This window comes from Cibotium barometz, chromosome 3 (genome assembly GCF_041138505.1).
Source record: "Cibotium barometz isolate CiBa-2024 chromosome 3, ASM4113850v1, whole genome shotgun sequence".
Lineage (NCBI taxonomy): Eukaryota > Viridiplantae > Streptophyta > Polypodiopsida > Cyatheales > Cibotiaceae > Cibotium > Cibotium barometz.
This window is the reverse complement of record NC_141048.1, coordinates 37395923-37413379: the sequence shown is the minus strand read 5'-3', so window position 1 is coordinate 37413379 and position 17457 is coordinate 37395923. Positions and strand designations below refer to the sequence as shown.

Below are 17457 nucleotides of genomic sequence, written 5' to 3'. Positions count from 1 at the left end.
GGCAAAGGTGCCTTATTCATCTGTTGTTGGGAGTTTGATGTATGCTATGATTGCCACACTTCCAAAGATTGCTTTTGTAGTAGGAGGGGTTAGTAGATACATGTCAAACCCTAGAAACATTGGGAGTCAGTGAAAGGGGCCATGAGATATTTGAATGGTACAAAACATATGCATTTGCTTTGGAAGTCAAGGAACATGTGTAAGTGGTTACACAAATGCAGATTATGCAGGAGATTTGGACAAAAGAAGCTCCACGTTAGGCTATGTTTTCACATTCACTGGAGGTGTAGTTTCATGGTGATCTCGATTACAAGATTGCATTACCATGTCTACTACTGAGGCTGAGTATGTTGCAGGATCAAAGGCTTGCAACAAGGAAGCTCTATGGCTTACTCATCTAGTGGGAGACTTGGGCATAAGCATTGAGATGCTAGTGCTACATTGTGATAGTCAAAGTTCTACACAACTAGCAAAGAATCCAGTGCTTCATGTGAAGACAAAGCATGTGGTTGTGAAGTATCACTTCATTCGTGAGGTGTTGGAGGATAAGCAGATGCAGCTTGCCAAGGTTCACACCAGTGAAAACCCTGCAGATCTTCTTACAAAGGGGCTTACTTCAGTGCGGTTCGCATATTGTCAGACTTTGATGGGCATTCGGTAGATAATCATTTCTGTTATTTTTGTATGTATATGTAGATATATATATAGGCACCCCATCACTTAAAGGCACATTGGCCTTTAAGTGGGAGGTTATTGGGGTGGTAAAGCCCATTGTGCCAACCCTATGTAAGATTGAGGTTGTTGGGGTGGTAAAGCCCATTGTGCCAACCCTATGTAAGTGGGCTGCCCGGCGGACACCATTCTTTGTAGTCTAACTAATAAGGACTCTCTCAAACCCTAGTCACTCATTGTGACGAGGAGTCCACATCTTGTGTCTTCTTTTTCTCCATCTTTGTGCTACTCCACATGCACACACACGCTTCACGCGCACTCTTCACCAAGCTTATATATGTGTAGAGGATGATGAGGGCTTTCTCTAGTGTCCACACATGCATGGATTGTCTCTCCACACACCAAGATAGGGCCACTTTAACCCCACCTTTTGGAAAAAGCACACTGGAGACTAAGTTTAGCTAGAAAAGGTGAGATGGTGGAAAAAATAGAGCTCTAGCCCTACTTTTTGGAGGCGCCACATGTTGGAGTGCCTTGGGGAAAAGGTTAGCCCCCTTTTCCCACCTACTTGCTCATAGTTTGGCTCTCCTGGCCCATCTGCCCATGGTTCCAGCCCTTGTTCCCACTTGCGAAGCCATAAATTGTTCGTTTTGAGGTCATATTTAACCCATTTTGACTTCCGAAAAACATATAGAAGTCTTGGTTAAATTTCCTAGGCACTTTTGTAACTTGCATTCATCCCCAAGCACTTCACATTGCCCAGATGCACTTTCCTATACCCACATGAGCTTTTCTAGTATTCCTCTCTCTAGAGTGATCAATTCTAGAGAGAGAAAGTCATTTAAAAGCTAAGAAATTCATCAAAATTAAATTTTGATGACATACATCTCTCTTTAAACCATAGTCATCCTCGATTATGCTAACCTTTGGGGAACTAAATCCTATCTATACTCGAGATCCACATTTGAGTATATCTCATTTTTCTTGGACTAGATGGCTAGTCTAGAAGGTGCTTAGGTGATGAAATCATCACTAACCCGAGACATTGAGTCTTGGGTACTCATTTTCACTCCGCATGCACATTTGAGTGATGATCACATTCCTGGACTAGATAATAAGTCTTAGGTAATAAAGTCATCGTCTCGCACTAAGCTAATCCTTTAAACCTTTGTGTACACAATTTAAACTTAAACAAGAAAAATTTGAGAAGACCAAAGCACAACTATGTTTGTAAATAGAAATGCAAAATAGATCAAAAGTTTTTTAGTAGTATCTTCAAAAGGATCTTCAATAGTAGAACAAATATATGACAAAGTCCAAAGAGTGCAAATATTGCAAGATAACAATCGATTAGAAAAAGTTGATCTCATCATGAAAAAAAGCAAGCTGAACGTAGCCATGGAAAACATGCAAAGACAAATGTCAAGATTCTAGCAACTGCACTAACACAAGCAATGCCATCTTCCTTAGTTGATCCAAATCCATCATAGAAGCTGTAGGCAAAAGTGGTGGCATCAAATCAGACTTGATGACAACACATTATCACCAAACAAGGAATACCACTGTTAAGTGATGAAGGAGTAGTTCTTTGAGCTTTCAAATAGGGTGCAAAGGCAGCATCCACATGAGGCCACTATCTTCAACCTATTGACGCAACTATGGCCAAATCAACTCCCATTAGATCTCATGGAGTACAGCTATCCTATGCTTCATGCCAAAATCCAAAGAGATTGGGAACAGTGGGAACTCTACAACACAGAGCATGTGAGGGTAGACTAACCCCATTCAACTCAAAGGCAGGGAATTCCCAAAAGGTCAACCAAAGTGGTGACTAGAATGGCTGTAAAAGCATGAGGGCACATTGAAAATATACTATGACCCTCCAAGAAGGCTCCGTCTTTATCCCACATATCACCCATGCTGACATTGATATAGCTAGGAAGACTTTGAGAAAGAGAAGAGATCAAATCCCATGCTACTCAACTTCTTGTACATCCCAACTCTAGACCACTACTTTGAGATTACAAAAACATAGATGATTGAGCATGTATCTTGTTCATGAAGATCTATGCAAAGGTATTGAACCTCGCAATACAACTTTTTTTCAAATATCTAAAGCGAATCCACATTCTGCTCACAACCTTCAAAGGCGTGAAGCTTGCCCATACAAATTTCATTGATTTCACATGGGAAATGAGCGACTTGCTTGGGAATCCAACCTCATGTCCATGCCAAAGCAAGTACATGGATTGTATGCAAGGTTGAGGTTCATATCAAGCTCGTATGTACATGTGTTTAGCACACGATTCATTAGGGTATACCAGGTCTTGTTGTGGAGTGTATGAAAAATTACACAAAAGATATCTTTAGACCCTCATATAAAAAGTAGATATCCCGTGCCAAAACCACCTCATCAAATTGCCAAGAATAGACAAATCAAAGATTCCATTTATGAGGTGAGGCTACAAAAACAACACAGCCATAAAAACCACTCATAGCTCAACAATTTCCACAAATCTCAAGAGCACCATGACCATAAGAGGACAAGGAGATCAAGGCCAATAAGGAAAGGGATATCAACACCATGATCAACAAGGCCCATCACAACCTTAGTGCACTAAATGCACTAGCCACCATTGACAACCAAGCAAGAAAGACAAGGATGACTCTAGTCTCTTTAGCAATCATGACTTGCCTCTTCTCTAAGCTTTCTCATGAAAACGTTCATAGATGGATATCCATTAAGTAGGTAGGATTGCTCGAAGAACAAGGACAACTCAACAAGGACAGGTATACGTTAGAGAACTCAAGCCATTGCTAGGCAGATGAAGGCCTAATACAAGAGGTAGCAAGCAATATTTTTGAGAATTTCCTTATTTGTTTACCCATTCCTACCAATGTGCAATGTAATATAGGAATTAAGCTAGAAAATGGGCCCAAGGAGCTCCAAATTGTAATATACTTTTTATCTATTTTCCCTATTTTTTCAAATTCATATAAGGTTGTCTGCCCGAATTTGAATAGCCTAGATTAACTAACCCTAGGTATAAAAGTGAACCTTCTTTAGAATTTTGAGAATTTTTTGTCATTTCTCAAGTGAGAGCTCTCTATCTTAGCCTTCATCTACTCTAAGCAAGATCCAAGCTCTCCATAGCTTGAGTAGCTATCATTGTAATCATCATTGGATTTTTTGGTAATGACAATGGCTTCTCTTCTCTGATATCTTTGCTCCTTTCATTGTTGTTGCAAGTATGTGTGTGTCTTTGCTTATGTGGGATTAAGTAATTGAGGCTAATCTTACTTGTGTATTGTTTAATGTGGAACATTAAACAATACACAAGTAATTGAGGCTAATCTTACTTGTGTATTGTTTAATGGGAAACATTCTCTTCTTTGATTGGATATAGTGTCGCCTGTGGTGGGTAGCTTATTTGTTTTGCGTTGTGCATAGAGCGGTATGTATGCATGTGTGGGCTTGATAAAAAGAGGCAATGCATGCCAAAGGAAGTATTTCCATGCTTCGATTGTTAGATTAAGAAGTAAGCTTGAGGGTTTGATTAACTAGTCCTTGCATTCTTGGGTAACCATAGATTGAAGAGAATATAGGTTGTTAGCTCATATGGACATGTGGACTCTTGAATGTTATCATTCAGCTACTTAACATTTGATTAGTGAGCGATGAGTAGATTACAGTAAGCGGTTAGCTTTTCATAGCTAGTCCATTCGATTAGTGTGTATGGATAAGGAGGAGAGTGACCTTAAGTTTGCCCATTAGTTAAACTAGAGATTTCTTTACATTGACAATGCAAGGTTTCCTCCATGAGCTAGTTGAGTTCATACTCCCAAAGAAAATCTTATTTGAGGCAAGGTGTAGGATTAAGGTATACTACGATACTACCTAAAAAGCTACCAACTTAATGTGAAGAGGCCCTCTGATAGAAAGCATTGCCAACATTTATGTATATAAGTTTATTAGATAAAATTTTCTTTTTCATGAACAATGGCTCCTATTTTAGAGGATATATGGATAAATGTTTGTGTGAATATAGATGCATGAGAGAGAGAGAGAGAGAGAGAGAGAGAGAGAGAGAGAGAGAGAACATTATGTGTGTGTGTGTGTGTGTGTGAGAGAGAGAGAGAGAGAGAGAGAGAGAGAATGTTGAAAATTCTTTTTAAGAACTACTTTTTGGATAACCATGTTTGAAGGTTTTCAACTTGTGAAGGGTACCTTGTACCTAAAGGAATTATAGGTCTCTACAATAGCCATTGGTATAGAGATCAAGAAGAAGAAGGAAGGGTTGAACTCCTATGTACACCGCCTAGCCATAGAGCATTGCTATGTCTTATATAGCCTAGCTCTAGCCCCCTAGTGCCTACCCACTCTAGTCCGCTAGACACATTGGTGTCAAAGCTACCCTCACCCACATACCCTTGAGTCCTAGCCCCAGTGCCTATCCACTTTAGGCCCCTAAACACATTGCTATCAGGGCTACCCTCACCCACGTACCCTAGAGTCCTATGCCCCTTTTAAGGCATAGTTCCATAAGATATTGGACATTAGCCGAGCTTCTACCCTCCACAACAACATGAATGCCCCAAATTTGAGAGAAGAAGTAGGAATTTGCAGCTCCAATTATGACGCATGAATAGGGGAAGCTCTTGGCAAAGCCAAGCACAAAACAAGACTTCTTGAAGCTCTTCAATGTGAGGAAAAGGCTCCTAGGACAAGGTCCCACGCTAGTGAGTGCTCGATCATAGAATGCCAAAAGTGGGCATGCCTACGGGCTTAGGCATCTACAAGATTTAGGGGTCAAGAGGCAGCCAAGTGTTGAGCCCAAGGCATTGGCAACCTCATACACGAGTGCCGAGACCATTGGGTCATTGGGTGATCGACGGATAGTATGAGTGTGGACGCAAGCTAGGGTTTTAGTATAAAACCCAACATGCACTTAGGGCTAGGCTATTCTTGTATGGTTAAGTGAAAAAGAGAGCTCTCACTCCTCTAAGTTTATAAGAGCATGAAGGAGAAGGACATGCATGCAAACCCAAGCTAGCACTGTCCTTTCAGTGGTATCAAAGTAGACAGATGCATCCACGTATGCTCCAACAAAGTGCATAGATATTTGATGACATGTTAAGATAAGAAAGCACATACATCTGCATCGGATAATTTTTTTGCATCAACTTTTTTTGCATCTAAGAAATCTTAGTGCAAGTCTAATGGTTCCTCAAGTGAGGACATGCGTCGGACAAGGACAAGGGTAAGGAGAAGGCAATGCACATGGTGCAGCTTCTTCCCTTGGAAGCTTGTTCTATATATTCGATTGTGCAAGTATGCCACCAAGTCGAAAAGCATGAGTGTTGCTTGACCGCCTCATTATGGTAGTCAACCTTTGGCCCCCACGACTTGTTCTACTTTTCAGCTACAATCTATGGACAACGAGTTTGTGTACTTGAAGATGACGGATTAACTCACAATTTTTTTAACTATACATTAGTTAAGAAGCTTCGTTTGCTGCTGCAAGTCCCTAGCTCTCATACATATGTCATCTCCATCATAAATGGGAGCGATAAGGATGTGTGGGATAAGGAGGTCAAGGACATGTCATTGAAGATGCAAGGACATACAATGATGCTTGACTTTGTTAAGGTAACTGCAACAAGTTGTGAAAATCTTGCAGTACACTAACTCTATAGAGGATGCCTATATCACAAGAAGTTTGACATTTACCCAAAACATTCAACACTTTGTGGATTACGATAGCATCATGACCTTCACATCCAAGACATAGCATGCCTAGCTGGGGACACACCAAGCTATGCAAAGCCTCTTTTGCAAAAGCTTATGATGTCGATACTGCAGGGAAACGTAAGGGGAATGGGGGGCCTCTTTCCTGAAAGGGAAACTGCCCAAAACTTCTTGTGCATTCACTGCCCACCCCATCAGAGATAAGACAAGAAAGACCTCAATTGCAGTACTAGCATTCAATTATTCAGAGAGAATACTAGAAAGACATACTAGTATCCCATTATCAAGACACCTACACCATACAATGGAGGAAGCTACGTTGATGGACACCCAGATAGCTAGATCAAAGCTTTTGATAAGTCTGTTCTCAAGCATAGGGCTTCGTTCGTTGGCATCAGCTGCTGATTTGGCAAATGATTAGATAATATCCATCTCCTATAGATCTACATTAGATAGCTTTAGACAGCTTTAGTAATTTTGACTGATGCATTATTTCCCTCGAACACACATGTGACATGCATTGCCTTTCTCTTCACACACACACACACGCACACACACACACACACAATATGACTCCATTGTCTTTATCTCGACACACTGTGAGACACACCATCCATCTCCCTTGTCTCGCTCTTTACACACACCATATCATTCTGCACTCATTTGTGTTCCTTATAACATGCACACACACCATGTTATGAAAAAACTCTAGCTCACTTACCTGAATGTAAATTTCCTATTGATACCATTGTAAACGAGAAATTGAGGAAAAACAACCAAAACTAGGTCAAAATTTTACATTTACAAATTTCTCATTTCACACCAAACCAGTTAGAGTTGCTAATGGACACATATATTTACCATACACTAGCTCTATGATTCCTGTAGGCTTAACATATATTACTACTATCAGGGGTAAATATTCAATCAAAATTGCGCTTCATAATATACATGAATACACATAAGACTAGCCAACATGATCTCTGTATGATCCCAATGACACCACTACTTCATAATATGCATCATCTTCGTGATCTGAATATGTGTGAAAAGCTGCTTGCCGACAGAACCTCACTTAGTTGTGCACCAATAAGGAACAAGAGAAATGCCCTGTAACTTCCACTAGTATCAGATATTATCATTCTCTGCAAAGTTATTCAAATACTTCTTTTCAAAATGAACTTTGATATCTTTCATGTCAATCTCTGCACGCATCACTACTATTCGGAGTAGTGTCATATCGTCCGTACCAAGACCCTTCATTGATGCGTACAAAGCCTGCCCACAAACATCAAACAATGCAAAGCCATGGGCATGTTACTTTCCAGCACACATGCACACACAATAGCTTTCAGACAGATCAAAGTTCAAACCCAACCCTAGCACCAAGTAGTGAAACTGAAGCAAGAATCAAATTTCAACATCACATCTATGTAAGTATGAACAGACAATTGATACAAAAACATGGTACACATTCAGAAAGTCTGACTCCTGCCCATATGACAAACAGACCTCAGGCAAGTAGGCATAACCATGTACGATCCCATACTCCCCGAAGTATAATCTACAAGTTTACCCCCACACATACAGATGTCACAACTCATAAGTATGTCACCAAATATAACAGACTCTGCTTGGCTTCTTCATGTACGCATCAAAGTGGCACGGCCAGGCTTCAGGCAGAACTTCTCCACAATGGATCATATCTTCACTTTATGAGCAGGCTAAGATGGATCGCAAAGAGAACCTAGAAAAAGTTTATAAGCTGCTAGAAACTTATGTCGTCATAATTTGAGAAGTGGGGCAATCACCAAACCTAGCGAGTTCTGCACCTGGGGCCACTGGTCCTGCCAACCACCACACCCAGCTAGGTGCTCGGGGAGTCTCCACTACGAAGCTCATAATGTCAAATACTATCAAGGAAAAGAGGGGGGAAAGAGCTCCCTTTCCCTCAAGGGAACAACCTCCTGGGGCCAGCCGCCCCCTGCCCCCCATCGCACCTAGCTAGGTATGTTACGCCTCGCCTGCAGACGGTCATGATGTTATCCTAATCCACAAAATGGGAACTATATCGGGAACATGTCTAAAACTTCTTGTGTGAAAGGCCTGTTACTCATAATAAACAGGTTTCAAGCACATACACCAGATCATTTACCTTGGCAAAATAGTTAACAGGATTCTTTGCACATTTCATTGCCACTCTCAACAGCCCCTGAAAGATTCCCCTTGTCTCTTGCTTTATAACCTGTAAGCAACAGAATGAATTGCAATCTCTTATTAAAAATGTGGTTAATTTAACAAAAAATCATTCATGATAAAAGTGCAATCGACGCATCCTTCAAGCACTCGTGTGTTTGTGTGCATGCACGTGCACACACACATGCGAGCACGTTGTGTGTTCCTTGAATCATCACATGTTACATGTAAGGATGCAAGCACATAAAATGATTGGCATCCCTCACCTTTCCAAAACTATGTCTGTAAGCCTGCCTGTAATGTTCTAATGTAGCCTTCATCTGCAATGGACTCCTAGTGCTCAAGATTTTGATGATCGCAGTTTTGTCTATAGCACTTCTATTCGAGACAGCCACAAGAAGGTCTGTGGCATCAGCTTCTGCAAGTGACATGTCAGGTTCTGAAATATCTGGCCTGCCTTCACGCACCAACAAGAGCTGCACAAAGCCAGTATGTGAGTAAACCTATGGATTTAAAGAAGAAACAACAAGCTGGAGGCCTGCCCCACAAGCGCGCGCGTGCACACACGGCACCAACCAATAGCAAAAAACCAGTTTCCTGATTGTCGACAAAAAAAAACACTAGTTCAAATCCTTACTCTTCATCTCCACTTGTTTTGAGACCAATGTCTTCTTCCACAGAGCGGTTGAAAGAAGTGTGGTACGCGCGTCTAATTTCCGCAACTTCCGAGGATGTACGGAAATAACTAATTTCAGTTACAGCTGCTAAGTCTTTAATCCACCACTCAATGCACTATTGATAATCATCGCATCCCTCTCTGTCTTTGTCCATAAACCACATCAAAATATAAAGACACAATTTTTGTCATTCAATCTTAGTCAGAGAAAATTTATCCCAAAGGCTTCCATAACTAGGAGACTTCATTATGTTGGCAAATATCTAGGAGCAAAGTGACAATGCACACAAGAAGTTATTTTCCCACTTTGCAGTTTACAACAACATCATGAGCTTCTACAGGGCAAGGCATTGCATACCTAGCTAGGTGCGGTGGGGGGCAGGGGGACTGCCAAACTGAGCTTCTGCAGGCAAGGCACAGCATACCTAGCTAGGTGCGGTGGGGGGCGGGGGGCTGCTGCCCTGCCTCCCCCTTCCGGCACCAAGCTAGGTTAGCGGAGCCTCATCTTCAAAAGCTCATGATGTTGAACACTATCAGGAAACAAAAGGGAACGGGGACCTCTTTCCCACATGAGAAAATACCCAAAACTTCTTGTGGCTCTGAGTAGTCCCCCTTCAACTTCACACATTGTCTTCGTAAGTTTTGAATCCAAGCTCACATACACGGAGGTACCTCTTGCTTGGGTTGCGCATTGTCACACATGCATCAATACCATACATTCATTTGCACACACATATATTTATCCATTCCTACTTCTTACATAGAAAAATTTAAAAATAACTTAAGGAGCAACACATTTGCTTGAAATTTGAGTGCATAAATTATGTCTCTAACTGTTTATATGTGAACAAGCACCACAAAATTCTCTTTAAGTGTGTACTTGTGTGTGTGTGTGTGTAGGGTAACAAGTTTGTGCATCCATTTGTCTTTCCTCCCCATAGTCTAGATAGTCATCTGGCACATGTGTGCATGTGCGTGCATGAGGGTGTTCTGTGGCATATTCAACACATTAGAATGCCACCTAGATTCGGAAGAAGTATATCCATTGGAATATCAGTTGTATGCCTGTGTGTATGTATTTTTTTCTCAAAAAAACATTGATGAGCACCTCAAGGTTGCCATGGAGCTTTGCTTTGAGGCGTTGAATGAGGTCCTCCTCATATTTGCCGCGGTACGCGCGCCGAATGTGAGAGCGCTGCTGCTGGTTCCGGTGACAAATAACACCCATCAATTCCTTCTTGTTGCATCCTATATCTGTGCACCCAACATGAACATCAATACATACACCCTACCCACAACAGTGTATATACATGGCCAACAACACCTATGTGCCGTGTACACACATATGGGAACACAACAAACAAACGAAACAAAAAACAAGAGGAGCTTACATACCTTCCATGGCTCTTCGCAAAGTGTTGCAATCCTCATTGGGGTCAGAAATATCATCAACGCGGCTACGTTGATCGTAGACATATGGCGGGTGTGTGTGTGTGTGTGTGTGTGTGTGTGTGTGTGTGTGTCAGAGAGAGAGAGAGAAACACACACACACACACACACACACACTGAGAACAAGTCTGGAGAGAGATCCGCACACAGAGAGGACAAATCTGGAGATGTGTGTGTGTGTGTGTGTGTGTGTGTGTGAGAGAGAGAGAGAGAGAGAGAGAGAGAGAGAGAGAGAGAGAGAGAATAAGTATGTGTGTGTGTGGGGGGGACAGAATATGCAGAATGCCTGAGAGACACCTGAACTAGATTGCGTGTGCGTGCATGCGTTTGTGTGACACAGAGAAATAGAGAGAGAATATGAAGATACAGAACGTGAGCAGGACGCACTGACTCGCTTTTAAGTTTGAAATTTCCATGTTATTTCCTTGCCCATGGAAAGCATTATGTATATGCCAATGCTCTGGTAGCTTGAGTCTAAAAGGTATTTTATTGATTCTCTCAAGAATCTGAAATGGACCATAATACCTCTTGGAGAGCTTAGGATAAATCTTTTGATGACCTGTGGGTCTTTCTTGCCAATCCTTGCTTGTCTTTTGACATAAACGGGCCTTGGGGAACTTGAGCAAAACCCATTCATCCTCTTTTAGCTCTAAAGGCCTTATCCGCAGCTCGTTTTTGCTTTTCTTGTGACACTTGAATAGCTCTGTCCTTGTTGGAATTAGGGTTGCAGGAATGCACACACAACTTCAAGAAGATGAGGAAGCTTGAGCACAACACAGTAGTGTATTATGAGTGCCAAAAATGAAAGATAACAAGCCCTAGAAGATAATGGGCGTATATACAATGCACGGGGGAAAAAACCTCCTAGTGAGGGAAAAAGTGCCCCGGCGGTCCTAAGTGTGTTCACACACATCACTACTATAATATGGTAACAAATCCCCCCTGGAGTGATGCGGTGAACAAGAGCTAGCACTCATGTATAGGGAAGTGTCTAGCTATGTGGACGAATCCACAAAAGGGAGTAAGCCCAAAGCTTTGCGAAAAGCTTCGAACTTCTCACGAGGCAGAGCCTTTGTGAAAAGGTCTGCAAGGTTATCCTGTGTTGGCACATAAGCCAAACTGATCTCTCCTGCAGAGAGTCTCTCCCTGACATAATGGTAGTGCACCTCAATGTGCTTCGTACGAGCATGGAACACTGGGTTCCGCGCAACTGCCAATGCGCTCTGACTGTCAGTGAAGATGGTGGTGGCAGATGGCTGCCCAACACCCAAATCAGCCATAAGGCGTCTGAGCCACACACACTCAACCGTAGCTGTGAAAGCTGCCCTGTACTCAGCTTCACAACTAGAAGTGGCCACAGTAGGCTGCTTCTTGCTCAACCATGATATGCATGAGCTTCCAAGCATGAAGCAAAAACCACTCGTGGACACGCGTGTGTCATAACAACCAGCCCAGTCAGAATCTGAAAAAGCATGTAAATCTGGCGGCAATGATCCCCCCTTGGGATAAAACAACCCAAGATGCCGAGTACCACTCAAATAGCGAAAGATACGCTTCACTGCCTGCCAATGCTTAATGCCTGGGCTATGCATAAATCTGCTCACCTGTGAGACTGCAAACTGAATGTCTGGCCTCGTAATGCATACATAAATGAGGCAACCAACAGCTGTCTGATAGAGTGTGACATCAAAGTGATCTCCAGCATCATGAAGACTCAACTTCAAACCTGTCTCCATTGGAGTAGCAATAGGCTTGCAGTCTTCAAGGCCAAATCTCCGCAACAATGTTTCAATATACTTTGTCTGACACAAAGCAATACCTCCATCACACTGCTTAAATTGTATCCCCAAATAATGATGCAAATGCCCCAAATCTGACATCTCAAAAGAGGCATTCAAATCAGCCTTAAAATCAGCAATATGACTCTCATTTGGTCCTGTGAGCAGCATGTCATCGACATAGAGAGCAATGATTAGATGTACACCATCCACACGTTTAACATACAAAGTGCTTTCTGTTGGACTATTCTGAAACCCATGTGCAGTCAAATATGCATGTATTTTTTCATACCAAGCTCGTGGAGCTTGCTTTAAACCATATAAAGCCTTTTTTAACCTGCACACTTTGTTTTCCTGCCCTCTTTGAACAAAACCACGAGGCTGCGATACATACACCTCCTCATGCAAATCTCCATTTAAGAACGCAGTCTTTATGTCCAGCTGATGTACATTCCAACCATTATGAGCTGCTAATGCACAGATGCTACAAACAGTGGTCATACCACATGTGGGAGCAAAAGTCTCATCAAAATCAATGCCCTTCTCTTGAGCATAACCTTTTGCAACAAGCCTAGCCTTATGGCGATCCACTGTGCCATCAGGCTTACGCTTCAATTTGTATACCCACTTAGTGCCAATGGCCTTCTTGCCAGGGGGCAAGTCACATAAAGACCATGTACTATTCTTCATAATAGCATCGTATTCTGCTTGCATAGCAGCCATCCAATTTTCTGAACTTTGTGCCTCATCAAATGAAACAGGCTCACTTTCATCGCACATACTAGAAACAGCCAATGCATAACAATCTGACGCATAAGAGGCACCATGAGAGCCAGAACGAGTGCGACTAGACAAAGGGGCATCCAACTTGCTGTCACGCAAAGTCTGCACCAGCCATCTAGGCATATTCCTAGAGCCCTCAATCTCTTGTCTCTCATCCTCAAGTGCATCATGCACATCTGCATCAGATATAGGCTGATCTGTGCCATCATTTAAAACCTGCATAGGCTGAAAAACTGCCTCATGAGGTATTGCACTTGACTGTGCACCACTGAAAAGAGGCAACAATGTATCATAGACATCACGTGAGCTGATATCTGTCTCCTTAGTACATGAAACCAAGGGCTGAACTGCATCTTCCACAAATACAACATCACGGCTAACCAAAATGCGCTTTGTCTGTGGATGATACAAACGATAGCCTTTGCTCTCAGCACTATATCCAACAAAAATACATTTGACAGCTTTGTCATCCAATTTTCTGCGATGTTGCACAGGCACTAATGCATATGCCAGGCAACCAAAAACACGTAAATGGCCAACAGATGGCTTGCGGCTATGCCAAGCCTCATATGGAGTGACAACCTGTAATGCTTTGGTGGGACACCTGTTTAGTACATAAGTGGCACACATGACAGCCTCAAGCCAAAAACCATGTGGTAGACTTTGACTCTTAACCATACATCTTGCCATTTCCATGAGAGACCTGTTTTTTCTCTCAGCCACACCATTTTGCTGTGGTGTATACGGCACTGTACATTGGTGTTTTATCCCACGCTCAGCCAGAAATGCATTAAATTCTGAAGACATATACTCCCCCCCTCGATCTGAACGGAGGGTGCCCATCTTACTTTCTGACACATTTTCAGCCATAACCAAAAACTGTTTGAAGCACAAAAACACTTCGGACTTTGCCTTCAAAGGATATACCCATGCATGCCTGGTAAAATCATCAATGAAAGTCACGAAGTAAAGGTAGTTTCCAAATGATGGAGTTTGCATGGGACCACAAACATCACTGTGAACAAGCTGCAATCTGCGTTCAGCTCTCACTGATCCATCTTTGGGAAAGGAAGCACGCTGCATTTTACCCAATATGCAGCCCTCACAAACATGCTTGACAGGTGCCTCAAGCTTAGGCAAAGAAGACACCATTTCAGATTTCTGCAGGCGCAGCAAACTTGCAAAATTCAGATGACCAAAACGTGCATGCCACAGTTTTGCATTTGAAATAGCCTGCGTATCCATAATAGCACATGCTGAATCCTCTACACATTTGCCATTCATATTGAGCTTATACAGCCCTCGACATAGTGAACCAGATGCTACAATGATGTCACCACAAGAGAGATCATGAACAATACATCTGTCATCCACAAATTTTACAACCAAACCTGTTTTGGCAAATGCGGAGACTGACAGCAGATTCTTTTTGATTCCTGGCACATACAATGCATCAAAAAGTGTAAAGGTGTTGCAATTTGCAACATTCAGCACAATCTGTCCAACTCCTTCAACGGGATAAGAGGAGTTATTGGCACAAGTGACAGTATTCCCTGTGGGAGCAGACTCAAGGAAAGTGAATAAACTGCGCTGCGAGGTGATATGCTTAGTGGCACCACTGTCAAAGTACCATACATCTGAATCTACTGCAGACATACATGTGTCATGCAAAGATGGGTCATAACTGCACTGCGCATTGAATGCCCATTCTGTATCTTGCACAACATTAGCAGATTCATTGTTAGAAGGAGAGGCATCTGCAAACAGCCATACCAGCCTCTTTCTTCTTAGCCTCTTTCGCAGCCAGCTTAGGACAAGCTTTGATGACATGATCATTTCCCTTACAGTACTTGCAAAATGTCTTCTGTTTGTCACCCTTCTTCTCATCTTTGTCTTCCTTCTTTGGTTGCGCAGCATTTGCAGATTTCTGCTTACTAGAAGAAAAGCCAGCTTTACCTTTCCCGCTTCTCTGACTAGCAACGAAAGCTTGATCTGCGACACGCATAATATTCCTGTTTTGCCTTGACTGGTCTTCTTGCAGCAAAACAGAAACTAACTCCTCAAATGATAAGGCATTGGGATTGCCTTTCATCATCAAGCGAAGAGTGGAAGCAAAACCCTGATAAGAATCTGGTAGACCATTCAAAACAGTATGCACAAGTGAACTGTCTGACAGGATTTCATCTGCAGAAATGAGCTGCTCTTTGAAATCCTTGATCTTTGTCAAAAAGCTATCCATAGAATCACCTTCGTTCATATGCTCACTCTCCAACTGTTTTCGGAGGTAAGCAACACGAGCCTCATTTCTTGCCTGATACAATGTGGCAAGTACATCCCAAGCATCCTTAGAAGTCCTGCAGGAGCGAATATGTGGGATAATGGTACGTTTGACAGACAGCGCAATCAAGGCATGAGCCTGCGCATCTCTACCATCCCAACGAATCTGCTCTGCTGAAAGTGGTGGTTCTCGAACAGCTGCTACAGCACTTGTGCCTGCACCATCATCAACAGTACCTGTTTCTGATGTGTTTGCAGCATTCCCAGCCACAATAGGACGTGCATCAATACCCTGCACAATGTTCCATAACCCCTTTGCTACCAATACATGTCGCATCATATATGCCCACAATGGATAGTTGGTGCCATCCAACTTATCCTCAGCAGCCAACATGCGGAATACATCATTGTTGTCAGCCATGGCCAATGACTGTACTACTAGATGTAAATGCTGTCTGTAAGAGGTAAACCTGTATAAAATCGACCTGTGCTATGTAGCACAGCCCAAAACAGACGAATGGGCACCTGTCCTGCAGATTTTAATCTTGACAGAAAATCTGCACAGTAGGACGATTTTGCCTGCGCAGTACTTGGAATGCAAAAACGGAGGGCGAAATGACTTCAGATCAAAATTCTGAAACGACCATGCCCTACGGGCTCTCCCACGGCATATACTAACCTGCAGACGCTCGTGAAACCTCGTCGCAATCGGAGGAGATGAAGCGGCAGGTGCCGGTGATGCTGCCCGTGTGAGGTCCCCCTGTTCCCCACCGATCAACGGATTCGGGGTACTAGCAGCGGAAGTAGCACATCATGCGTGGGTAGGGGTCTCACACTCGGGGCCTCGCCCACGGATATCCGGACAAGAGACTAATCCGTCGGTTTGTCCAAAACCGAAACTGGAAAAACTTCCTTTACTCGGAAAGCATGGGCGATTCCACCAGGATAACTCTTTACTCTAACGTAGTCAAGATCATTACGGATCAACTGATCTGACTGCACCTTTAATGGTACTTGGTCAAATCAAGGAAGAAACTTGCACTTGGATCATTGGGATCAACGCTTTTTTCCCCATCAAGAGGCACAGCCGTTGATTCCTATCCATAGAACAATTTCTATCCGGGATTTACTTTATCTATCGTAAAAACAAAAGTTGAGTCTCGATTTATGGATCCATCAGTCCAGCCTAACCCCATCCGATCCCATGGGTTAGCCAACCGCCCAACCACTGTAGTGATGGGATCCAATTTGGAATTTGGTTAGGTTTTGTCCCGGGTACCAAGGAAAAGAGTTCCAAGGCCCCCTAGCCGGAAATTCATACAAACATAAAACTAGCCACACCACTTACACACCCAATATGAAATTACCTTTTCTTAGCATCAGCTAACTTTAAAACAATCCTTTAATGAAAGCATGGTACCACTGATCACAATCTTCCAATTTATCCGGTTGATTCATAATTTCCCATCATTCCTTCATCAGAGTATCTATGGCATCATTGGCAACTAGAACGCTCACCACCTGTCCACACAGAGGCCGTTTCCATAGTTCCTAGCCCATAATACTCGGCAATATAATCACTTATCAAGATGGACTCTCGTTGAAGATCAGCAAGATCAACCAACAGATCCATATAAAAGAGCCATGGACTCATCCGTTGAGGACCAGCAAGGTCAGTCAACCAGATCCATGCCCGGTTTCACAAAACAACTCTTACTCCTTGTTCCAATATCTTCCTCGACGCACGCGTGGGTATCCTAGGCGACCCAGAGCCCGAGCACCGTATGGTCAGCACCCTCTAGGATCCTTCGCAGGTGACCTAGCGCTTCACTCATAGGCCGCTTCCTTGGTCCCTCATCCACTGTACCGGAAGCTCA

At 42.8% G+C, this 17457-nt stretch overlaps 1 pseudogene across 1 annotated transcript; it reads right to left on the bottom strand.

The window, feature by feature from the left end:
- Positions 1–7218: 7218 nt before the first annotated feature.
- Positions 7219–10796, bottom strand: LOC147640023 (annexin D5-like; annotated as a pseudogene). The gene is made up of 5 exons (XR_015269606.1): positions 10689–10796; positions 10402–10547; positions 8884–9093; positions 8577–8666; positions 7219–7699 (listed from the first exon to the last, which is right to left on the bottom strand). The product of XR_015269606.1 is annotated as an annexin D5-like (transcript).
- Positions 10797–17457: the final 6661 nt, after the last annotated feature.